This window comes from Phocoena sinus, chromosome 8 (genome assembly GCF_008692025.1).
Source record: "Phocoena sinus isolate mPhoSin1 chromosome 8, mPhoSin1.pri, whole genome shotgun sequence".
Taxonomy (NCBI): Eukaryota; Metazoa; Chordata; class Mammalia; order Artiodactyla; family Phocoenidae; genus Phocoena; species Phocoena sinus.
The window spans coordinates 25,391,797-25,417,705 of record NC_045770.1 but is presented as its reverse complement, the minus strand read 5'-3'; the positions used below and the strand labels follow the sequence as shown (position 1 = coordinate 25,417,705).

The window sequence follows — 25,909 nt, the reverse complement described above, 5'->3', positions numbered from 1 at the left end:
GAAGAGTTTTAGAAAGATAGGTGTTAGCTCTTCTCTAAGTGTTTGATAGAATTTGCCTGTGAAGCCATCTGGTCCTGGGTTTTATTTGTTGGAAGGTTTTATTTGTTGGAAGATTTTAATAACAGTTTCAATTTCAGTGCTTGTGATTGGTCTGTTCCTATTTTCTATTTCCTCCTGTTTCAGTCTCGGAAGGTTTTGCATTTCTAAGAATTTGTCCATTTCTTCCAGGCTGTCCATTTAATTGGCATATAGTTGATTGCAGTATTCTCTCATGATCCTTTATGTTTCTGCAGTGTCAGTTGTTACTTCTTTTTCATTTCTAATTCTATTGATTTGAGTCTTCTCCCTTTTTTTCTTGATGAGTCTGGCTAATGGTTAATCAATTATGGTTAATAGCTAATGGCTAATCAATTTTGTTTATCTTCTCAAAGAACCAGCTTTTAATTTTATGGATCTTTGCTATCATTTCCTTCATTTCTTTTTCATTTATTTCTGATCTGATCTTTATGATTTCTTTCCTTATCTTAATTTGGTGTTTTTTGTTCTTCTTTCTCTAATAGCTTAAGGTGTACGGTTAGGTTGTTTATCTGAGATGTTTCTTGTTTTTTAAGGTAGGATTGTATTGCTATAAACTTCCCTCTTAGAACTGCTTTTGCTGCATCCTATAGGCTTTGGGTCATTGTGTTTTCATTGTCCTTTGTTTCTAGGTATTTTTTGATTTCTTCTTTGATTTCTTCAGTTATCCCTTGGTTATAAAGCAGTGTATTGTTTAGCCTCCATGTGTTTGTAATTTTTACATATTTTTTCCTGTAATTGATATCTAGTCTCATAGCATTGTAGTCGGTAAAGAAACTTGATATGATTTCAATTTCTTAAATTTACCATGGCTTGACTTATGGGCCAAGATATGATCTATCCTGGAGAATGTTCCATGAGCACTTCAGAAGAGTGTGTATTCTGTTGTTTTGGGATGGAATGCCATATAAATGTCAATTAAGTCCATCTTTTTTAATGTATCGTTTAAAGCCTGTGTTTCCTTATTTATTTTCATTTTTGATGAACTGTCCATTGGTGAAAGTGGGGTGTTAAAATCCCCTACTATGATTGTGTTACTGTGGATTTCCCCTTTTACAGCACTTAGTATTTGCCTTATGTGTTGAGGTGCTCATATGTTGAGTGCATAAATATTTACAATTGTTACATTGTCTTCTTGGATCAATCCCCTGATCATTAGGTAGAGTCCTTTTTTGTCTCATGTAATAATCTTTGTTTTAAAGTCTATTTTGTCTGATAGGAGAATTGCTACTCCAGCTTTCTTTTGATTTCCATTTGCATGGAATATCTTTTTCCACCCCCTCACTTTCAGTCTGTACGTGTCTCTAGGTCTGAAGTGGGTCTCTTGTAGACAGCATATATATGGGTCTTATTTTTGTATCCATTCAGCCAGTCTATCTTTTGGTTGGAGCATTTAATCCATTTACATTTAAGGTAATTATTAATATCTATGTTCCTATTACCATTTTGTTAATTGTTTTGGGTTCGTTATTGTAGGTCTTTTTCTTCTGTTTTGTTTCCTGCCTAGAGAAGTTCCTTTAGCATTTGTTGTAAAGCTGGCTTTGTGGTACTTAATTCTCTTAGCTTTTGTTTGTCTATAAATGTTTTAATTTCTCCATCAAATCTGAACAAGATCCTTGCTGTGTAGAGTAGTCTTGTTTATAGGTTTTACTCCTTCATCACTTTAAATATTTCCTGCCACTACCTTCTGGCTTGCAGCATTTCTGCTGAAAGATCAGCTGTTAACCTTATAGGGATTCCCTTTTATGTTATTTTTTGTTTCCCCTTGCTGCTTTTAATATGTTTTTTTTGTATTTAATTTTTGACAGTTTTATTTATATATGTCTTGGTGTGTGTCTCCTTGGATTTATCCTGTATGGGACTATCTGTGCTTCCTGGACTTTATTAACTATTTCCTTTCCCATATTAGGGAAGTTTTCAACTATAATCTCTTCACGTATTTTCTCAGTCCCTTTCTGTTTCTCTTTTTTTTCTGGGACCCCTGTAATTCAAATGTTGGTGTGTTTAATGTTGTCCCAGAGGTCTCTGAGACTGTCCTCAATTCTTTTCATTATTTTTTCTTTATTCTACTCTGCAGTAATTATTTCCACTATTTTATGTTCCAGGTCACTTATCCGTTCTTCTGCCTCAGTTATTCTGCTATTGATTCCTTCTAGAGAATTTTTTATTTCCTTTATTGTGTTGTTCATTCACTGTTTGCTATTTATTTCTTCTAGGCCTTGTTAAATGTTTCTTGTATTTTCTCCATTCTATTTCCAAGATTTTGGATGATCTTTACTATCATTATTCTGAATTCTTTTTCAGGTAGTCTGCCTATTTCATTTTCATTTTTTAGATCTGGTGGGTTTTTGCCTTGCTCCTTCATCTGCTGTGTGTTTCTCTCTCTTCTCATTTTGCTTAACTTACTGTGTTTGAGATGTTCTTTTTGCAGGTTGCAGGTTCTTAATTCCCATTGTTTTTGGTGTCTGTCCCCAGTGGCTAAGGTTGGTTCAGTGGTTTGTGTAGGGTTCCTGGCTGGAGGGGCCTAATGCCTGTGTTCTGGTGGATGAGGCTGGATCTTGTCTTTCTGGTGGGCAGGTCCAGGTCAGGTGGTGTGTTTTGTGGTGTCTCTGGCCTTATGATTTTACATAGCCTATCTGCTAATGGACGGGGTTGTGCTTCTGTCTTGTTAGTTTTTTGGCATAGGGTGTCTAGCACTGTAGCTTGCTGGTCATTGAGTGGAGCTGGGTCTTGGTGTTGAGATGGAAATCTCTGGGAGATTTTCACTGTTTGATATTACATGGAGCTTGGAGGTCTCTTGTGGACCAGTGTCCTGAACTTGGCTCTCCCACCTCAGAGGAACAGACTTGATGTCTGGCTGGAGTACCAAGAGCCTGTAATCCACATGGCTCAGAATAAAATGGGAAAAAAATAAAGAATGAAGATAAAATAAAATAAAATAAAATAAATTTATTAAAATAAAAAATAATTATTTTAAAAAATTTAAAATTAAAAAGAAAAGAAAGAAAGATAGAAGAGAGCAGCCAAACCAGAAATCAAATTCACCAATGATAACGAGTGCTAAGTACTAAAAATTTTAAAAAAAAAAGGACAGATAGAACCCTAGGCCAAATATTAAAAGCAAAGCTATAAAGACAAAATCACACACAGAAGCATAGGCATACACACTCACAAAAAGAGAAAAAGGGGGAAAAAAAAATATATATATATATAGTTGCTACCAAAGTCCACCTCCTCAATTTGGTATGATTCGTTGTTTATTCAGGTATTCCACAGATGCAGGGTACATCAAGTTGATTGTGGAGATTTAATCCATTGCTCCTCAGCCTATTGGGAGAAATTTCCCTTTCTTTTCTTTGTTTGCACAACTCCTAGGGTTCAGCTTTGGATTGGCCCCGCCTCTGTGTGTAGGTAACCTGAGAGTGTCTGTTCTTTGCTGAGACAGGATGGGGTTAAAGGAGCAGCTGATTCGGCAGCTCTGGCTCACTCAGGCCAGGGAGAGGGAGGGGTACAGAATGCGGGACGAGCCTGTGGCAGCAGAGGCCAGTGTGATGTTGAACCAGCTTGAGGCGCACTGTGTGTTCTCCTGGGGAAGTTGTCCCTGGATCACGGGACCCTGCAGTGGCAGGCTGCACAGGCTCCCAGGAGAGGAGGTGTGGATAGTGACCTGTGATTGCACACAGGCTTCTTGGTAGCTGTAGCTGCAGCCTTAGTGTCTCATGCCCGTCTCTGGGGTCCATGCTGATAGCTGTAGCTCACTCCCATCTCTGGAGCTCTTTTAAGTCGCACTCTTAATCCCCTCTCCTCATGCACCAGGAAACAAAGAGGCAAGAAAAAGTCTCTTTCCTCTTCAGCAGCTACAGACTTTTTCCTGGACTCCCTCCCTGCTGGCTGTGGCACACTAGCGCCTTCAGTCTGGCTGTGTTCACACAGCCAGCCCCAGTCCTCTCCCTGCAGCCCATAGGTTTTGGATCATTGTGTTTTCATTGTGTTTTGTTTCTATTTTTTTATTTCTTCTTTGATGTCTTCAGTGATTTCTTGGTTATTTAGCAGCACACTGTTCAGCCTCCATGTATTTGTGGTTTTTACAGTTTTTTCCTGTAATTGATTTCTAACCTCATACCATTGTGTTTGGAAAAGATAATTGATAAGATTTCAATTTTTTTTAATTTTCCAAGGTTTGATTTGTGATCCAAGATGTGATCTCTTCTGGAGAACAGAACCAGAGAACTTAAGTGACTTAAAGAAATCCTGTAGTTCTCAAAAGATTCTTCAATCACTGTCTACCAACACAAATATTTCTCTTTCTTCATATAATGAAGATCATGGATCTAAATTTATTTGAATAGCCAGAGGGGCACAATTTGTCCCCATTGGAATGGCAGGTTTTGCAGCAATCGTTGTGTATGAATTATATAAATTGAATAGAAGGGAAAATACTAAAATGTCCATTCACCAGATTCACATGTGCCTGGCAACCCATTGTTGCAGGAACAATGACTCTTGGTATGGACTATTCTATGTATCAGGAATTCTGGCCAAAAGCTAAACCTTAGAAAAGATGCTGTCTTGGTTTTGTTGATAGTGCTTGCTTTAGTCAGACATCTTATATTGAGGTTATATATTTATGTTGAAAATAAATTGTTTGAGTGGGTGAGACAATAACATGGTAATTTGAAACTGGCTTCTTTTTTTGCAGGTTTGATTTGCCTGGTCATGAAATTATTGGTGACTAGCTCACTAACTATGTCATTCAAGGGAATCAAATTAGCACAAAAGAAACATGTCACTGCACATGATAATGGTAAAATGTCCGCCTTCTTAAGCTCTCCTCATGAAATTAGTTCTAAAGAAGCCAATCGTGAAATACTCCTAGCTGCTACAAAATATCACATGCTTTTGATGTTACATAGGAATTCTATTTGTTTTATGGCATTCTGTTTTTAGGACTGGTTGGCTCTAGAAGAACCCTTTCAGAACAATACATAGAATATAATATTATAATATAAGCCTCCCCACACTAACCAATTGTGTGTGTTTAAACCAATCATGAGAAGCTGATAACAGAGCTGCTTAGAAGTAGTATTTATTTCAGGATCATACTTGTAAATATGATAATAACTTAATTATGGATCCTAGTTTTGCTTTTTTGTTATTGCAGAATTTTATTTTGCTGCTGCTATTTTAGAATATTTTTAAATTTCACCTTCAAGCAGAAATATGTATTTTAATGGTAATGAAAAGGTAAATGGAAAACACTGTTTAAAATGTGTATAGTATGTTTATTTTCTAAGAATCATAAATATTAAACTAAATAAATTATCTATAATGGAAGTGATTAATGATTTTTGAGCAAGCTGACTTGGTCAGACATTTTATACAAACTTTGGTATACTACAGAATGCTTTATTGCATTTGTGAAGTTCTCTCCTCTAACCTGAATTTATATTCTGTGGTGATAACATGGGGAATATAATGTTAATAAAATGTGAACACTTTAAAAGAAAAAAAAGGAAGAATGAGGAGGAGGAGGGTTAAACTCTTGAAGAAGAGAAAAAACTTCACTTTTTGTTTTCTAGCTCCTAAATATTTTCTTCAGGCTGATTTGCCTTCTTTAGGACTGAAGTCATTACAACTTTCTATGTTCTCCTTACAAAGATCTAGGCTAATTCTACTTATGATTGGTTCAGGAATACATCAAATAGAGAACACAGAATTCTTTAAAATTGTTTCTGCATTTAATATTTTAATAATGAAGTCAATGAAGGATTGTTCATTTAAAAAATGTGCATATTTTTTTCCTTCCACTCCATCCTTTGCCTTTTATACAGAAAGACTAGTGTGATATTGGACTTTTTTTTTTTTTAACATCTCTATTGGGGCACAATTGCTTCACAATGGTGTGCTAGTTTCTGCCCCACAACAAACTGAATCAGCTATACATACACACACGTTCCCATATCTCTTCCCCCTTGCGTCTCCCTCCCTCCCATCCTACCCATCCTACCCCTCCAGGCGGTTACAAAGCACCGAGCTTATCTCCCTGTACCGCACGGCTGCTTCCCACCAGCCATCTACCCTACGCTCAGTAGTGTATACATGTCCATGCCCCCCTCTCACCCCATCCCAGCTCACCCCTCCTCCTCCCCATATCCTCAAGTCCATTCTCTAGTAGGTCTGCTTCCCCATTCCTGTCTTACCCCTAGGTTCTTCATGACATTTTTTTTCTTAAATTCCATATATATGTGTTAGCATACGGTATTTTTCGTTCTTTTTCTGTCTTACTTAACTCTGTATGATAGACTCTAGGTCTATCCACCTCATTACAAATAGCTCAATTTCGTTTCTTTTTATGGCTGAGTAATATTACATTGTATATATGTGCCACATCTTCTTTATCCATTCACCCGATGATCGGCACTTAGGTTGTTTCCATCTCCAGGCTATTGTAAATAGAACTGCAATGAACATTTTAGTACATGACTCTTTTTGAATTTTGGTTTTCTCAGGGTATATGCCCAGTAGTGGGATTGTTGGATCATATGGTAGTCCTATTTGTAGTTTTTTAAGGAACCTCCATACTGTTCTCCATAGTGGCTGTACCAATTCACATTCCCACCAGCAGTGCAAGTGTTCCCTTTTCTCCACACCCTCTGCACAGTTTATGGTTTCTAGATTTTTTGATGATGGCCATTCTGACTGGTGTGAAATGATACCTCATTTTAGTTTTGATTTGCATTTCTCTAATGGTTAATGATGTTGAGCATTCTTTCATGTGTTTGTTGGCAGTCTGTATATCTTCTTTGGAGAAATGTCTATATAGGTCTTCTGCCCATTTTTGGATTGGGTTGTTTGTTTTTTTGTTATTGAGCTGCTTGTAAATTTTGGAAATTATTCCTTTGTCAGTTGCTTCATTTGCAAATATGTTCACCCATTCTGAGGGTTGTCTTTTAGTCTTGTTTAGGGTTTCCTTTGCTGTGCAAAAGCTTTGAAGTTTCATTAGGTCCCATTTGTTTATTTTTGTTTTTATCTCCATTTCTCTAGGAGGTGGGTCAAAAAGGATGTTGCTGTGATTTATGTCATACAGTGTTCTGCCTATATTTTCCTCTAAGAGTTTGATAGTTTCTGGCCTTACATTTAGGTCTTTAATCCATTTTGAGCTTATTTTTGTGTATGGTGTTAGGGACTGATCTAATCTCATACTTTTACATGTACCTGCCCAGTTTTCCCAGCACCACTTATTGAAGAGGCTGACCTTTCCCCACTGTACATTCCTGCTTCCTTTATCAAAGATAAGGTGACCATATGTGTGTGTGTTTATCTCTGTGCATTCTATCCTTTTCCATTGATCTATCTTTCTGTTTTTGTGCCAGTACCATGCTGTCTTGAATACTGTAGCTTTGTAGTATAGTCAAAGTCAGGGAGCCTGATTCCTCCAGCTCCATTTTTCGTTCTCAAGATCGCTTTGGTTATTCGGGGTCTTTTGTGTTTCCATACAAATTGTGAAATTTTTTGTACTAGTTCTGCAAAAAAATGCCAGTGGTAGTTTGATAGGGATTGCATTGAAGCTGTAGATTGCTTTGGGTAGTAGAGTCATTTTCACAATGTTGATTCTTCCAATCCAAGAACATGGTGTATCTCTCCATCTATTTGTATCATCTTTAATTTCTTTCATCAGTGTCATAATTTTCTGGATACAGGTCTTTTGTCTCCTTATGTAGTTTTTTTTTTTTTTTTTTTTTTGCTGGTAAAATAACTTCTGTTTTATTAGTTTTCAGTTAATACATGTTAAAATTCATATGACAGACAAATCTGAAATCCATGAGGTAGTATGCAAAAAATATATTTTAAGGTAAGTCTTTAAATATTGTACTTTATTATTTTACAGCAGTTTTAGGTTCACAGCAAAATTGAGAGGAAGGTACAAAGATTTCGCATTCACCTCCTGTCCCCACACGTGCATAGCTTCCCCCACTTTCAACATCACTCACCCGAATTTTACAGTTGTTATAATTGATGAATCTACATTGACACATTATAATCACCCAAAGTCCATAGTTTACCTTTGGGTTCACTCTTGGTGTCATACAATCTATGAGTTTGGGCAAATGTATAATGCAATGTATCTATTATTATAATATCATACAAAGTATTTCTACTTTCCTAAAAATTCTCTTTGTTCCACCTCTTCATTCCTCCCTCCACCCCAACCCCTGGCATACACTGATCTTTTTACTGTCTTCACAGTAAAAATGGAGACAAATGTTGTCTTTTCCAGAATGTCATAAAATTGGAATCATACAGTATGTAGCCTTTTCAGATTGGCTTCTTTCACTTAGCAATATGCATTTGTTTCCTCCATGTCCTTTTATGATTTGATAGCTCATTTCTTTTTTTTTTTTTTTTTAAACATCTTTATTGGGGTATAATTGCTTTACAATGGTGTGTTAGTTTCTGCTTTATAACAAAGTGAATCAGCTATACATATACATATGTTCCCATATGTCTTCCCTCTTGCGTCTCCCTCCCTCCCACTCTCCCCATCCCACCCTTCCAGGCTGTCACAAAGCACCGAGCTAATATCCCTGTGCCTTGCGGCTACTTCCCCCCAGCTATCTACCTTACTACGTTTGTTAGTGTGTATATGTCCATGACTCTCTCTCGCCCTGTCAAAACTCACCCTTCCCCCTCCCCATATCCTCAAGTCCGTTCTCCAGTAGGTCTGCGTCTTTATTCCTGTCTTACCCCTAGGTTCTTCATGACATTTTTTTCCCTTAAATTCCATATATATGTGTTAGCATACGGTATTTGTCCTTTTCTTTCTGACTTACTTCACTCTGTATGACAGACTCTAGGTCTATCCATCTCATTACAAATAGCTCAATTTCATTTCTTTTTAAGGCTGAGTAATATTCCATTGTGTATATGTGCCACATCTTCTTTATCCATTCATCCGATGATGGGCGCTTAGGTTGTTTCCATCTCCGGGCTATTGTAAATAGAGCTGCAATGAACATTTTGGTACATGACTCTTTTTGAATTTTGGTTTTCTCAGGGTATATGCCCAGTAGTGGGATTGCTGGGTCATATGGTAATTCTATTTGTAGTTTTTTAAGGAACCTCCATACTGTTCTCCATAGTGGCTGAACCATTTCACATTCCCACCAGCAGTGCAAGAGTGTCCCCTTTTGTCCACACCCTCTCCAGCATTTATTGTTTCTAGATTTTTTGATGATGGCCATTCTGACTGGTGTGAGATGATATCTCATTGTAGTTTTGATTTACATTTCTCTAATGATTAATGATGTTGAGCATTCTTTCATGTGTTTGTTGGCATTCTGTATATCTTCTTTGGAGAAATGTCTATTTAGGTCTTCTGCCCATTTTTGGATGGGGTTGTTTGTTTTTTTGTTATTGAGCTGCATGAGCTGCTTGTAAATTTTGGAGATTAATCTTTTGTTAGTTGCTTAATTTGCAAATGTTTTCTCCCATTCTGAGGGTTGTCTTTTGGTCTTGGTTATGGTTTCCTCTGCTGTGCAAAAGCTTTGAAGTTTCATTAGGTCCCATTTGTTTATTTTTGTTTTTATTTCCATTACTCTAGGAGGTGGGTCAGAAAGGATCTTGCTGTGATTTATGTCATAGAGTGTTCTTCCTATGTTTTCTTCTAAGAGTTTGATAGTTTCTGGCCTTACATTTAGGTCTTTAATCCATTTTGAGCTTATTTTTGTGTATGGTGTTAGGGACTGATCTAATCTCATACTTTTACATGTACCTGCCCAGTTTTCCCAGCACCATTTATTGAAGAGGCTGTCCTTTCTCCACTGTACATTCCTGCCTCCTTTATCAAAGATAAGGTGTCCATATGTGCGTGGGTTTATCTCTGGGCTTTCTATCCTGTTCCACTGATCTATCTTTCTGTTTTTGTGCCAGTACCATACTGTCTTGATTACTGTTGCTTTGTAATATAGTCTGAAGTCAGGGAGCCTGATTCCTCCAGCTCCTTTTTTCGTTCTCAAGATTGCTTTCGCTATTCGGGGTCTTTTGTGTTTCCATACAAATTGCGAAATTTTTTGTTCTAGTTCTGTGAAAAATGCCAGTGGTAGTTTGATAGGGATTGCATTGAAGCTGTAGATTGCTTTGGGTAGTAGAGTCATTTTCACAATGTTGATTCTTCCAATCCAAGAACATGGTGTATCTCTCCATCTATTTGTATCATATTTAATTTCTTTCATCAGTGTCATAATTTTCTGGATACAGGTCTTTTGTCTCCTTATGTAGTTTTATTCCTAGATATTGTATTCTTTGTGTTGCAATCGTAAATGGGAGTGTTTTCTTGATTTCACTTTCAGATTTTTCATCATTAGTGTACAGGAATGCCAGAGATTTCTGTGCATTAATTTTGTATCGTGCTACTTTACAAAATTCATTGATTAGCTCTAATAGTTTTCTGGTAGCATCTTTAGGATTCTCTATGTATAGTATCATGTCATCTGCAAACAGTGACAGCTTTACTTTTTCTTTTCTGATTTGGATTCCTTTTATTTCCTTTTCTTCTCTGATTGCTGCAGCTAAAAGTTCCAAAACTATTTTGAATAAGAGTGGTGAGTGTGGGCAACCTTGTCTTGTTCCTGATCTTAGTGGAAATGCTTTCAGTTTTTCACCATTGAGGATGATGTTGGCTGTCGGTTTCTCATATATGGCCTTTATTAAGTGGAGGAAAGTTCCCTCTATGCCTACTTTCTGCAGGGTTTTTATCATAAATGGGTATTGAATTTTGTCAAAAGCTTTCTCTGCATCTATTGAGATGATCATATGGTTTCTCTCCTTCAACTTGTTAATATGGTTTCTCACATTGATTGATTTGCATATATTGAAGAATCCTTGCATTCCTGGAATAAACCCCACGTGATCATGGTGTATGATCCTTTTAATGTGCTGTTGGATTCTGTTTGCTAGTATTTTTTGAGCATTTTTGCATCTATGTTCATCAGTGATATTGGCCTGTAGTTTTCTTTCTTTGTGACATCCTTGTCTGGTTTTGGTATCAAGGTGATGGTGGCCTCATAGAATGAATTTGGGAGTGTTCCTCCCTCTGCTATATTTTGGAAGAGTTTGAGAAGGATAGGTGTTAGCTCTTCTCTAAATGTTTGATAGAATTCACCTGTGAAGCCGTCTGGTCCTGGGCTTTTATTTGTTGGAAGATTTTTAATCACAGTTTCAATTTCAGTGCCTGTGATTGGTTTGTTCATATTTTCTATATCTTCCTGATTCAGTCTTGGCAGGTTGTGCATTTCTAAGAATTTGTCCATTTCTTCCAGGTTGTCCATTTTATTGGCATAGTGTTGCTTGTAGTAATCTCTTGTGTTTTTTTGTATTTCTGCAGTGTCAGTTGTTACTTCTCCTTTTTCATTTCTAATTCTATTGATTTGAGTCTTCTCCCTTTTTTTCTTGATGAGTCTGGCCAATGGTTTATCTCTTTTGTTTATCTTTTCAAAGAACCAGCTTTTAATTTTATTGATCTTTGCTTCGTTTCCTTCATTTCTTTTTCATTTATTTCTTATCTGATTTTTATGATTTCTTTCCTTCTGGTAACTTTGGGGTTTTTTTGTTCTTCTTTCTCTAATTGCTTTAGGTGCAAGGTTAGGTTGTTTATTCGAGATGTTTCCTGTTTCTTAAAGTGGGCTTGTATCACTATAAACTTCCCTCTTAGAACTGCTTTTGCTGCCTCCCATAGGTTTTGGGTCATCATGTCTCCATTGTCATTTGTTTCTAGGTATTTTATAATTTCCTCTTTGATTTCTTCAGTGATCACTTCATTATTAAGTAGTGTATTGTTTAGCCTCCATGTGTTTGTATTTTTTACAGATCTTTTCCTGTAATTGATATCTAGTCTCATAGCATTGTGTTCAGAAAAGATACTTGATACAATTTCAATTTTCTTAAATTTACCAAGGATTGATTTGTGACCCAAGATATGATCTATCCTGGAGAATGTTCCATGATCACTTGAGAAAAATGTGTATTCTGTTGTTTTTGGATGGAGTGTCCTATAAATATCAATTAAGTCCATCTTGTTTAATGTATCATTTAAAGCTTGTGTTTCCTTGTTTATTTTCATTTTGGATGAACTGTCCATTGGTGAAAGTGGGGTGTTAAAGTCCCCTACTATGAATGTGTTACTGTTGATTTCCCCTTTTATGGCTGTCAGTATCATCCTTATGTATTGAGGTGTTCCTATGTTGGGTACATAAATATTTACAATTGTTATATCTTCTTCTTGGATCGATCCCTTGATCATTATGTAGTGTCCTTCTTTGTTTCTTCTAATAATCTTTATTTTAAAGTCTATTTTGTCTGATATGAGAATTTCTACTCCAGCTTTCTTCTGGTTTCCATTTGCATGGAATATCTTTTTCCATCCCCTTACTTTCAGTCTGCATGTGTCTCTAGGTCTGAAGTGGGTCTCTTGTAGACAGCATATATATGGGTCTTGTTTTTATATCCATTCAGCCAATCTGTGTCTTTTGGTGGGAGCATTTAGTCCTGGACTTATTTTTTTTTAATTATTTTGATCAAAGGAGTAAAAAATGTGAAGAAATTATTTAATTTATAAGAACTGATTTCAGTTAATTTTTCTAATCTCTCATTTGCCACCTCTTTTTGAAATTTTGCCTGTAGACATGTAATTCTTCTTTGTGTTTTTAATTTTAACTCTCTTTGATTTTTAGTTTGTTAAATGGAGGTTTTAGGCTTTTACAGCTGAAAATTGACAATGTCCACAGAAACCAATGGAGCAGAATTATCTTCAGCTATTCAGTATCCTAAAATTAAGAATTTAAGAAGCGTTTGTTTTGCCATCCAAATAAGAAACACATACCAGAATGTGCAATCCCTAGCAAGCACCAGGCACACAGACTGTGGAGTTTATAATAAGCACACTTTGCTATGAATACTTAACACAATGTGGTTGCAAAAAGAAATGAGCCAGGGTGTCACAGAGAGCCTCTATGGCTCTCTGCCTTATACTTTTCAGGGACATATAGGGAAACTGTCCCCATTTGAAAACTTGTCCATTAAGTTGAATTTTAAAACCCACAAACATGTTTCTATAAAATTGCTACAAAATCTGCAACTTAAAATCTTTGTAACCTTAAAATGCATACAGATTTGGTGAGCTCCTTTTGTTTATTTCATAGTAAGCCAGATTCTTACTTTCCTTATTTGGACAGGAGTGTTATTTCCAAAGAATGAATCATTGAATTTCAAGGGATTTTAGGCTGTCTGACTCAATAACTATAGTTTTATTGGGCCTATTTTCAAACTGTATCAGATTTTGGAGCAGTGAAGCATAAAGCAGAAATACAGAGCAGAACTTTTATTCCACTCCGACGGAAAGAAGAAGGTGAATAGGAAAAATTGGGAACTACAAAACACTTAGAAAACCACAAAGAATTTTTATCTTTTTTTCATTTTCTTTTCTCAGAACTGTTATCCTTCTCCATCACTCAAAGATGTAGTGTCTAATGCCATCATAACAGAGTCCAAATGCATTCCTTTGCAAAAAGATATTCAGGTAATTAGCAACAGTAGAAAATTCTAATTTAACATTGCAGATCAAACACCTGAGTTTTCATTAATCTTTTCTGAAATGGTAGGAAAATGATAGTAAAAATATAAAACAAGTATAATCCTCTCCCAATGTATACATACAAAAAAGGGAAAAGGAGTTAACAATGGAAGAGAGCAAGATGAAAAGTGTATACTTTAGCGGTATTTGGCTTAGTACAGAGGGGAACAATGATGTCTCAAGTCTTACAGAAGAAGGTACAGATAAGAAGCAAGCTTATACACTCTAACTCTAAATATCAGCCTATTCAGAAAAAGGGAGAAACTAATTAAAGGATTAATTTACAAAGTCCAACACATAACTGAGAGAAATTTCAGAAAAATACAAGAAGTAGAAACAACCCTAGGTATTTTAAGATGGAAAAGGTTTAATACAGTGAATGATATGCTTACAGAACCATGAAAGGGGGAAAAAGAGCAGATTCTAAACTGGGTATCTTGAAATGATGCAAGCAAATATATAATTGGCTAGTTAAGCCTCTGATGTCACTACTGGAGTTATAATGGTCTAGGTCTGGAGCCATGGCCACAACCATACTAAGCTTTGAATCTCAGGAAGCTGAAAAGTGGTTGCCTAAATGTTCATTCCAGCGAATAGGAGGTTGGGTGAAAATGTCACCACTACTGGGCCATTTTCCTGATAGGAAACTAGAAACTGGAGCCTTCTTCTGCAAAATTCTAATCTGATAACCAGGGTTAATAGTCAGTTGCCAGAAGAAAATGGAATCAACTTCACTTCTGACATTCAAATCTTGAACGAGTGACTCTAATTGTAGGAACCTAATAATCACTCAGAAACTTAGTTGTGAGGATTTTGAAAAATGTGGTTTCTAGCTGGGTAGCCATGTGCTCATCTGAAACTCTATTATTTAATAAAAATAGATTTGGGTGGGACAAATAACTCTGGAAGTATACAATAGTTTATTTTCCTTGAGATATTGAATGAAAATGGCTCTAAATTTGAGCAGGTGAAACAAGGGGACTAAGTAACAGTCTATATACTGAACAGTGAGATTCCCAGTTCATTTCCTCCATTTAACTTCCAGAATGCTGGAAGCCAGGTTTAATGCCACAGGCGTGATTGGAACATTGTTACTTGGACAAATTAACCCAAGGGAAAAATGCTAAATGTATTGATATTTGGGAGCCCTAATGAAATGCCCAAAAGAAACCCACAATTTTATAAAATCTTGCCACACATAAAGGTTCCAATCAGATTGTACTGTATCACAGTTAAGTAAAAGGGACTTCCAATGATATTAGTCACTTTTGAATGTCTTTAATATGAAAGAGAAAAACCAAAATAAGCAAGCAAACAACAACAACCAAAAAAACAAAGTATCCCAGCAACAAGTAGTCAATAATCATTTGGAGGAAATGGAGGCAATATAGAGAACAGAAGAAAATCAAAAAGGATGATTAATATTATCATAGATTTAAGATTATAAGTAAGAACAAAACACTTAAAAAATGAAACAATCATATAACAAATATGAGCTCTTGGAAATTAAAAATATAATACCTGAAGTTATAAAATTGTTTTAAAATCCTTGTGAGGGTTACAAGATAATATTAGAGGAAATCATACAGAAAGTAGAATAGAAAAATGAGCAAGTAAATCACAGAGAAAAGAAAACAACTGGAAGATCAATTTATCAAGTCCAATATATAACTAAGCAGAAATCCAGAAAGGAAAATACAGAATAAATGTAAAAAATTATCAACAAAATAACAAAAAAAATTCTCAAAACTGAAAGATAGGGCTTCCCTGGTGGCGCAGTGGTTGAGAGTCCGCCTGCCGATGCAGGGGACACGGGTTCGTGCCCCGGTCTGGGAAGATCCCACATGCCGCAGAGCTGCTGGGCCTGTGAGCCATGGCCGCTGAGTCTGCGCGTCCGGAGCCTGTGCTCCGCAACGGGAGAGGCCACAACAGTGAGAGGCCCGCGTACCGCAAAAAAAAAAAAAAACTGAAAGATATAACTTGTATATCAAAAGGTACCACTAATGTTCATTTTACTGAATAAAAAGATGCACTGAGGCACCATTATCATTAATTTTTATAAAACCAGAGACAGAAAGATGATGATGATGATAAAAGAGAGAGAGAGAGACTGACTGAAAGTTTATACCCACCGGAATAGGAAATGGAATGACACCTGACTTTTTAGCAGCAAAATATTGAGGAGAAGATAATTTCCAATCAAGAATTTAATGATGCATCAAACTAATCAAGTTGAGAAGAGAACGAAATAAAGACATTTCAGATATTCAGTCTTCAAAAAGTCACTATCCTCAAAAAAAAAAAAGTCACTATCCTCATATGCTTTCTAGGCCTCAGCTCTGCAAAATGCCTCATATATTATTGTCTCTTGCCTTGGTCTTAATGAGTTCTTCGGTGAGCAGTAGCATGGAAACGAATAGACAAGTTTGTAATTACTTTGGTACATAGCATTCTGAGTTGTTGCTCTCTTATAACTTTGCATATTACACAGGTCTTTTTAGTTGTTGAAACAAACAAAAGATTTTCCAATCTTGCATGATGATCTCAAACATGCAGATGTTAGAGGACTGCACATCTAGTTGGTCACTATTTGAGACTGGAAATACATCTATTAATTTCAGCAAGGTTTGTTTTGTCTAGGGAGTTACCCATGACATCAACTCAGCTAAAACAAACAAACAAACAAACAAAAAACTTTATGAAAAGGCATTTTCAGCAAAAATAAAAGTTCCATCTCAGTCCTCTCCTGCCCCATAACTATTACAATCAAAACTAGCAATGCATTTGTTCAGCACCTAGCTCTTAGAAGGCATTTAGGAACTAACTGTTGACCAGCTAACTGCTGAACTCATTGACCAGAAGACTGCATGAAGGTAAAGACTGGCTTGAGAATTGTATTACTGGTTATCTTTCCTAATTCTACAGTCTTGGAGTACTATGAGAAATGCAAATAGCAAACAGCCCTAAAGGCCTCCCTAATTAGCAATCAAATCAAAGTATAGATTTGGAGAGAAAGGAATAGAGTAATAAAAGATCAAATCCTAACCTAAGCCATTAGTTTAGAATAATAAACCATTAGGTTAGAATAATATATGACCATCAATCTGTGTATATGACAATTATACATATGTCATATATATATATATGGCAACATGTATATATGACTGTATATATGACAATGAAGTATGATCTGAAAAAGACAATAAATCCTAGAATACGATGCCTGAAATGTCACTGTTACAACTTGATTACTTTTTTATAACTCTGGATCTTGTGTTAAAATGGAAATTACATTTAGTTCATTTGTACTTCAGTGTAATTTAGTTTCAGGTCCTTTTCTGAGACAGAATACAGGAGAGCACAATGCTTAGTGAAAACAAGGGTAATGGGCATTCAAACAAGAGCTGAAGGAATCAGAGAACAGCTTCATTACACAGCAGTGAGGGAGCAGCTTCATGGACCTCCATGGAGGTCCGTGACATGCTTGAGGGCAATCCGATGATCCGTAGAAGCAGTTAATTTTCATCTTGAAAATCAATTTGTAGAAAAAATTCTATTGAGAAGAGGAAGGGTGACAGGCAGGTAAACTAGGATTTGTGTGGCTTCTGAACACTTGTTAAACATGTTGAAATTCCCAAGTTGTATATCAACCACTTAGGGATTCTAGCTGGAGATTAATTTAGATTTTTGTAGAGTTTAAGCTTCCATATCAGTCCTGAGCTGCTGAAGAAATGAACTTCTAGGCAAAGCTTTAGAGCCAGCCCAGGGACCTGGACTTAATAAAGCATATCAGAAGGGTCAGAAGTTCTGAGGTGATCAGTGTATAAATTCTTAATCCCTGTATACACATTTGATCATTTATTTATCACCATGACTCATCATGACCAGGTGTGCTGTGTGAAATGTTTCCCCCAACCTCCTGCACAGACCCGCCAGTAACTCATTCAGATTTTCATATTGGAAATCATCTGAATATTGCACTTCAGTGTTTATATATAAAAAACTTGCTAAATACTGGATATCATAGGAGCTTGATAAATTTATCCTTATGTGCTCTCATTTTTATAATTAAAATTTTAAACTGTATTTAGTTTATTAATACCAAAACATATACTTATAAAACTCCATAAAAGTTGATGCATTTGTGATTTTAGCACAGTATATATGAGATGAATTTAAAATGTCAAGAAATTAGTTCATTATTAAAAGTTTCCTCCCAGACAAAGTCCAGTGAATTATTTAAGTTGTGGCATCCAAAGTCACTACTGCACCTTCTTTCAGTCATTTACAAGGGTTTTCATAGAAGTTATCCTAATTTTATTATTCATTGTCATAAAAATCTCAATTATAGCAAAATATAAAGACCTTAGTAAGGCAAACAAACTGTAAAGATAGCAAAATTAGGGGGCTTAACATGTAGGAATAGAGAAATGTAGTTTATGTAGAATCCTATTTGTTGATAATGGGCCTTTAAGGAAACTTGTTGGAAAGATTGAGCTTATGGCTCTATTTTATAATTGTTGGAAGTGAACTTCATTGCTCTGGTTCTAGAATTTTGTACTAAGATCCACAGTCATCATTTCTCCCTTTACCCTACAGAATTTCCTCTTTTGGATGTTATCATATGTTGCACCATATGCTGGCTTTTATTCTTAATTTGTATCATCAGTATTTCTTGCCCTTTAAATTTTATATTAACATATTCTATGCATGTCCACTTACTCTCTTCCATTCAGAGGACTATTTCAGCATGTTACAAGCACTCAACAAGTGTCTATTGATTGATTGGCATCATTGATACCCACATGTTGCACATTGATGACTGTTCTGAGCTAAGAAAAATTATTCTGGAATTCAATGCTAAATTAAACTATTGTTTAGGGAATTTTACATTTTTTTCTTCTGAAGTAACTGATTGTATATTACACGTAAAGACAATCAACATTTATAAAAACAAAAAGAAAGCAAACACTACTAAAATGACTTCCATTCTGATTGTGATGTAAAGCTATCTCTAGAGATGTGATGTAAAGCTATCTTAAAGAGAAGTGGCCAAGATGGTAGAGTAAGAAGGCCCTGAGCTCACCTCCTTCTGTGGGCACACCAAATTTACAACTATTTGCAACTATTTGCAACTATTGATGAGAACAACCTGAAGCCTAGCAGAGAATATTTTATACAATTAAAGCTATGAAAAATGAACCACAATGATATGGATAGAAGAGACAGAGATGCACTGTAGTCAAGACCCATACCCATAGGTAGATGACCCAGAAAAGGGAGGATATTTACTTGCAGAGTTTCTCCCCAAGGAGCAAGGGATCCAAGCTCAACATTGGGCTCCCAAACCCCATATGGGTTTCTCAGTCCAGGGGTCCTACACTTGGAAGACAAACACCCAGATTGTTGGCTTTGAAGAGCAATGGGGCTTACTTTTGGGAGAGACAGAGGGCTGTAGAAATAGACACCACATTTAAAGGGTTCATGCAAAATCACATGCTCTGGGACCCAGGGCAGAAACAGTAATTTGAAAGGACCCATTTGCTGTTCTTGGAGAGCTTCCAAGAGAAGTAGGAGACACCTGGGACTCTATCTACTACAAGGATACTGGTGGTTCTGACCAGTACCATTTTGGAATCTTCCCTCTAGCTTTTAACCACTGGGACTCAGCCAGTCAGCACCAGTTCTGGGAAGCCAAAGGCCAAGCAGCTACCTGTGTGAGGATAAAATCTCACTCACCAGCAGGTCGGCTGCTGTAGGAACCTCTGAGCTCCAGCTGCCCCAGGACACGGTTCCACCCAACAGTAGGATGACACCAGTCCCAGGTCACCCTGGGCTCTGGCCCACCTAACAACAGGCAGATGCAAGCCCAGGACCACTGCAGCCTTACAACCACCTGTTTCAACCTGACCCACCCACAAGCAGGTTGGCACCTGAACCAGACTCAAGATCTGCTGAACTCTGTCCTGTCCACCAGTGGGTCAACATTAGTTTCTGGACACTTTGTTGCCCTCAGCCAACTACCCTAGGATCTGGTCTCTCCCAGCAGCAGGTTGACACTAGCGATGGGGTCTTTAACCCTTCAGCCAGCCACCACAGGACTTGGTCTCCCCCACCAGTGGGCCGGCACTAGCCCCAGGAGTACCCAGGGTTCTGTATCCAGCTTGTTCATAACCCAGCCCTGCCACCAGCAGACCAGCACTAGGAATGGAAGTTCCCAGTTGATGCAGCCAATCATGCCAGGACCCAGCCCTATCTACCAGTGGCCTACAGCCTTTACCCTAGTCAGAGTCTGGAAACCAACTGGACCTGGGGCCAGCCATGCCTACCAGTACACCCACAGTAGCCAGTCCACCACAACAGAAGGGCCCATGTAGCCCACATAGAAAGCACCCCTAGAGCATATAGCTCTGGTAACCAAAGGGGAGTGTGCTGCTGGGCCCCATATGTCATCTCCTAATAAGATCACTTCTCCAAGATTGAGAAACATAACCAATCTACCAAATACATAAAAATAAAAACAGACAATTAGGCAAAATGAGGCAAAAGAGGAATATGTTCCAGAGGAAAGAGAAGTATAAAAACCCAGAAGAACTAAATGAAGTTCAAGATAAGGAATCTACCTGAAAAAGAGTTCAAGGTAATGATCATAAAGATGTTCAAAGAACAGGGGAGAAAAATGAAAGAAAAAAGTAAGAAGTTAGGGGCTTCCCTGGTGGTGCAGTGGTTTGGAGTCCGCCTGCCAATGCAGTAGACATGGGTTCATGTCCCGGTCCGGGAAGATCCCATATGCCACGGAGCGGCTGGGCCCATGAGCCATGGCCACTGAGCCTGTGCGTCCAGAGCCTGTGCTCCGCAATTGGAGAGGCCACAACAGTGAGAGGCCCATGTACCACAAAAAAAAAAAAAAAAGTAAGAAGTTAAAAGTTTTCAACAAAGAGTTAGGAAATGTGAAGAAGAATGAAACAGACCTGAAGAATACAATAACTGAAATAAAAATACACAAGAAGAAATCAAGAGTAGATTAGATGATACAGAGAAATGAGTCAGTGGACTGGAAGACAGAGTAGTGGAAATCACTCATGATGAACAGAAAAAGAATTTTTTAAAAAGAAGTGAGCTTAAGAGACCTCAGTGACAACATCAAGCATATTATTAACATTATAGGGGTCCAAGTAGAAGAAGAGAGAGAGAAAAAGGCAGAGAATACATATGAAGAACTAATAACTGAAAACTTCCCTAATCTAGGACCGTCAACAGACATCCAGGTCCAAGAAACACAGAAAGTCACAAACAAGATCAACACAAAGAGGACATGACCAAGACACACTGTAATTAAAATGGCAAAAGTTAAAGAACATTAAAGCAGCAAGGGAAAAGCAACGTGTTATGTACAAGGGAATTCCCATAAGACTATCAGCTGACTCTGCAGGCCAGAAGGGAGTGGCATGATATATTTAAAGTGATGAATGGAAAAAGCCTGCAACCAATAATACTCTACCTGGCAAGCTCTTTTCATATTTGATGGAGAAATCAAAAGTTTTACAGACAATAAAAAGCTAAAAAAGTTCAACACCAAAAACCAGTTTTACAAGAAATGCTAAAGGACCTTCTCTAAACAGAAAAGAAGAGGTCAAAACTAGAAGCACAAAAATTACAAAGAGAAAAATCTCATTGGAAAAGGCAAATATACCATAAAGGTAGTAAATCAACTATGTATAAAACAAGAAGTTTAAAAGATAAAAGTAGTAAAACCAAACTGCATAATAATAAGTAGTTAAGGGACACATAAAACAAATTGATGTAAAATATGTTTGAAACAGTGAATGTGGGGGAGAAAAATTCAGGGTTGTTAAGATGTGTTTGAACTTAGAGATCAATAATGTAATATAATCATGGATATATATTTTGCTATATATAAACCTCATGGTAATCACAAACCAAAAATCTATATAGATACATAAACACAAAAAAGAGAAAGGAATCCAAACATTAAAGATAATCATCAAATCACAAGGGAAGAAAGCAAAGAAGAAAAATGGAACAAAAAAGAACTACAAAAACTACCCCAAACCAATTAATGAAATGGTAATAAGTACAAACCTATCAATAATTACTACAAATGTAAATGGACTATGTGCTCCAAAGAAAAGACATACAGTAGCTGAATGGATACATATATATTGCCTTCAAGATACTCACTTTACATCTGAAGATACACACAGACTGAAAGTGAGGGGGTGGGAAAAGATATTCCATGCAAATTGAAATGAAAAAAAAAGCCAGGGTAGCAATACTTATATCAGACAAAATGACTTTAAAACAGAGACTTTAACAAGGGACAAATTAATATATTACTTAATGATCAAGAAGAAGATCTAACGATTGTAAATATATATACCCAACGTAAGAGCATTTAAGTATACATAAAGCAAATACTAACAAAGGGAGAAATTGATAGGAACACAATAATAGTAGGAGACTTCAACACCTCACTTACATCAATGGGCAGATTATCCAGACAGAAAATCAATAAGGAAGCACTGACCTTAAATGACACATTATGCTTGATAGGCTTAATGTATGTATATTGAACATTTTATCCAAAAGCAGCATAATACATATTATTTTCAAGTGTACATGGAACATTCTCCAGGAAAGATCATAGGCTAGGCCACAAAACAAGTCTCAGTAAATTTAAGGAAAATGAAATCAGATCAAGCATGTTTTTTGACTTGGGAAGGGAAGTCAACTATAAGAATAAAAATTGCAGAGATCACAAACATGTGAAAGGTAAGCAATATGCTACTAAACAACTGATGGGTCACTCAAGATATCAGTAAGAAAATCAAAAAATACCTTGAGACAAATGAAAATGGAAACATAACATTTCAAAATCTATGGGATGGGGCAAAGAGCAGTTCTTAAAGAGAATTTTATAGCAATACAAGCCTACCACAGGGAACAAGAAATATCTCAAATAAATAATCTAATCTCACACCTGAAGGAACTAGAAAAAGAAGTACAAATAAAACCCAAAATTAGTAGAAGGAAGGAAATCATATAGATCAGAGCAAAAATAAAGGAAATAGAGAATTTTTAAAAAACCAATAGATCAGTGAAAATGAGATATGAACTTTTGATAAGGTAAACAACATTGATAAACATTTAGCCACACTAAAAAAGATAGCCCAAATCAATGAAATCTGAAATGTAAAAGAGTAAGTTACAACCAACACCACAGAATTACAAAGGATCATAAGATATTACTGCAAACAATTATACATCAATTAAATGAACAAATTCCTAGAAATGTATAATTTTCCAAGACTGAACCAAGAAGAAATAGAAAATATGAACAGAACAATTACCAGTAATGAAGTTGAATCAGTAATTTTAAAACTCCCAACAAATAAAAGTGCAGAACCAGATGGACTCAGAGTTGAATTCTACCAAATATTTAAAGAAGCATCAACACCTAATCTTCTCAAACTATTACCAAAAAGTTGAAGAGCAAGGAACACTTCTGAACTCATTCTATGAGGCTGTTACCAAAACCAAACAAAGACATCACAAAAAAGAGAAAATTATAGGCCAGTATCAATGATGAACATGGATGTAAAAATCCTCAACAAAATATTAGCAAACTGAAGTCAACAATACCTTAAAAGGATCATATACCATGATCAAGTGGGCTATATCTCAAGGAATCAGGAATGGTTCAATATTTGCAAATCAAACTATGTGACAAATCACATTAACAAACTGAAGAATAAACATTATATGATCTTTTCAGTAGATGCAGGAAAAGCTCTTGACAAAATTCAACATAGATTTGTGATAAAAGTTCTGAACAAAGTAGGTATAGAAGGGACATACCTCAACATAATAAAGGTCTTATATGACAAATCCAAGCCAACATCATATTCAATAATGAAAAACTGAAAACCTTTCTTCCTGAACAAGACAAGTATGCCCACTCTCACCACTTTTATACAGTAAAGTATTGGAAGTCCTAGCTACAGAAATCAGACACACACAAAAAAAATGTTTTTAAAGAATCCAAGCTGGAAAAAAATAAGAAAAATTGTCACTCTTTGCAAATGACAAGATACTATACATAGAAAATCCTAAAGATGCCACAAAAGAAAACTACTAGAACTTATCAATGAATTTGTTAATATTGCAGGACACAAAATTAATATACAGAAATCAGTTGCATTTCTATACACTAAAAACAAATTGTCAGAAATAGAAATTAATAAAACAAACCCATTTACAGTTGTATCAAAAAGAATAAAATACTTAAGAATAAATCTAACTAAGGAGGAAAAAGATCCGTACTCAGAAAACTATAAGACACTGAGAATAGAAATTGAAGATGACACAGATGGAAAAATATATAATGCTTACGGGTTGGAAGAACTGATATTGTTAAATGACAATGGTACTCAGTCAGTCTGCAGATTCAATGTAATTTCTATCAAAATACCAATGACATTTTTCACAGAACTAGAACAAATAATTCTAAAATTTGTATGGAAATACAAAAGACCCAGAATAACCAAAATAACTTTGAGAAAAAAGAACAAAGCTGGAGGTATCAGGCTCCCTGATTTTAAACCATACTACAAAGCTACAGTAATTCAAAACAGTATGGTACTGGCAGAAAACAGACACAAAGGTCAATGGAACAGAATAAAGAGCCCAGAATTAAGCCCACAGTCATATGGTCTATTAATCTACAAAAAAGAAGAATGAAAATACAATGTGGAAAAGATAAATGGTGTTGGTTAACTGAACAGAAGAATCAAATTGGACTAATTTTTCACACCATATGAAAAGTAAAATCAAAATGGATTAAAGACTTAAATATAAGACTTGAAATTATAAAACTTTTAGAAGAAGACTTAGCTAATATGCTTTTTGTCATTGGTTTTAGCAATATGTTTTTGGACATGTGTCCTTAGGCAAGGGAAACAAAAGCAAAAATAAACAAATGGGACTACATCAAACTAAAAAGTTTTGCACAACAAAGGAAACTATCAACAAAATAAAAAAGCTCTCTACTGAATGGGAGAAGATATTTGCAAACCATTTATCCAAAAAGGGTTAATATCCAAAATATACAAAGAACACTTACAACTCAACATCAACAAAACAAAAACACAGTTTAAAATCTGGGAGAGGACCTAGGTAGACATTTTTAAAGAAGACATACATATGGCCACCAGGCAAAGGAAAAGATGCTAATCATCAGGGAAATGCAAATAAAAATCACAGTGAGATATCACCTCACACCTCTCAGAATGGCTATTATCTAAATATCAACAAATAACAAGTCCTTCCAAGAATGTGGAGAAAATGGAACCCTAAATCACTGTTGGAGGGAATGTAAATTGGTGCAGCCATTATGGAAAACAGTATGGAAATTCCTCAAAAAATTAAAAATAGAACTATCAAATGACCCAGAAATTCCACTCCTGGATGTTTATCTGAAGAAAACAAAAACACTAATAAGAAAAGATTCATGCACCTCTATGTTCACTGCAGTTTTATTACAATAGCCAAAATATGGAAGCAACCTCAGTGCCCATCAATGAATGAATGGATAAAGAAGATATGGCATATGCGTACAATGGAACATTACTCAGCCATAAAAAAGAATGAAATCTGCCATTTGGGACAACATGGATGGACCTAGAAGGTATCATGCTATATGAAATGTCAGAGAGAGAAAGACAAATACTGTATGATTTCACTTTTATGTGGAAGCTAAAAAGCAAAACAAATGACTGAATATAACAAAACAAAACCAGCATTATGTATACTGTGAACAAACAGGTGGTTGCCAGAGAGGAGTTTGTTGGGGGGAGGAGAAATACTTGAAGGAGATTAAGATGCACAAACTTCTAGTTACAGAATAAATGAGTTATGATTATGAAATGTACAGTGTGGGTGGGCAATATTGTCAATAATTATGTAATATCTTTGTATAATGACATATGTTAACTATACTTATCATGGTGATTATTTTGAAATGTATAGCAATATCAAATCACTACTGGGTATGACAGGAGCTAACATAGTGTTGTAGGTCAAATATACCTCAAAAGTGAACAAACACAGTAAAAGAGATCAGATTTGTGGTTTTACCAGAGAGGAGTGGAGGAAGCAGGAATTAGATGGATGTAGTCAAAAGATACA

General features: G+C 36.1%; 1 protein-coding gene and 1 pseudogene across 1 annotated transcript in view; both read left to right on the top strand.

Moving 5' to 3' along the window:
- LOC116757637 overlaps positions 1–4,631 on the top strand; it is a 34,778-nt pseudogene extending 30,147 nt beyond the window's left edge.
- The window catches only part of GUCY1A2 (guanylate cyclase 1 soluble subunit alpha 2), a 409,166-nt gene that overhangs the window by 379,186 nt on the left and 4,071 nt on the right, over positions 1–25,909 (top strand). The gene's annotated exons all lie outside the window — the stretch shown is intronic.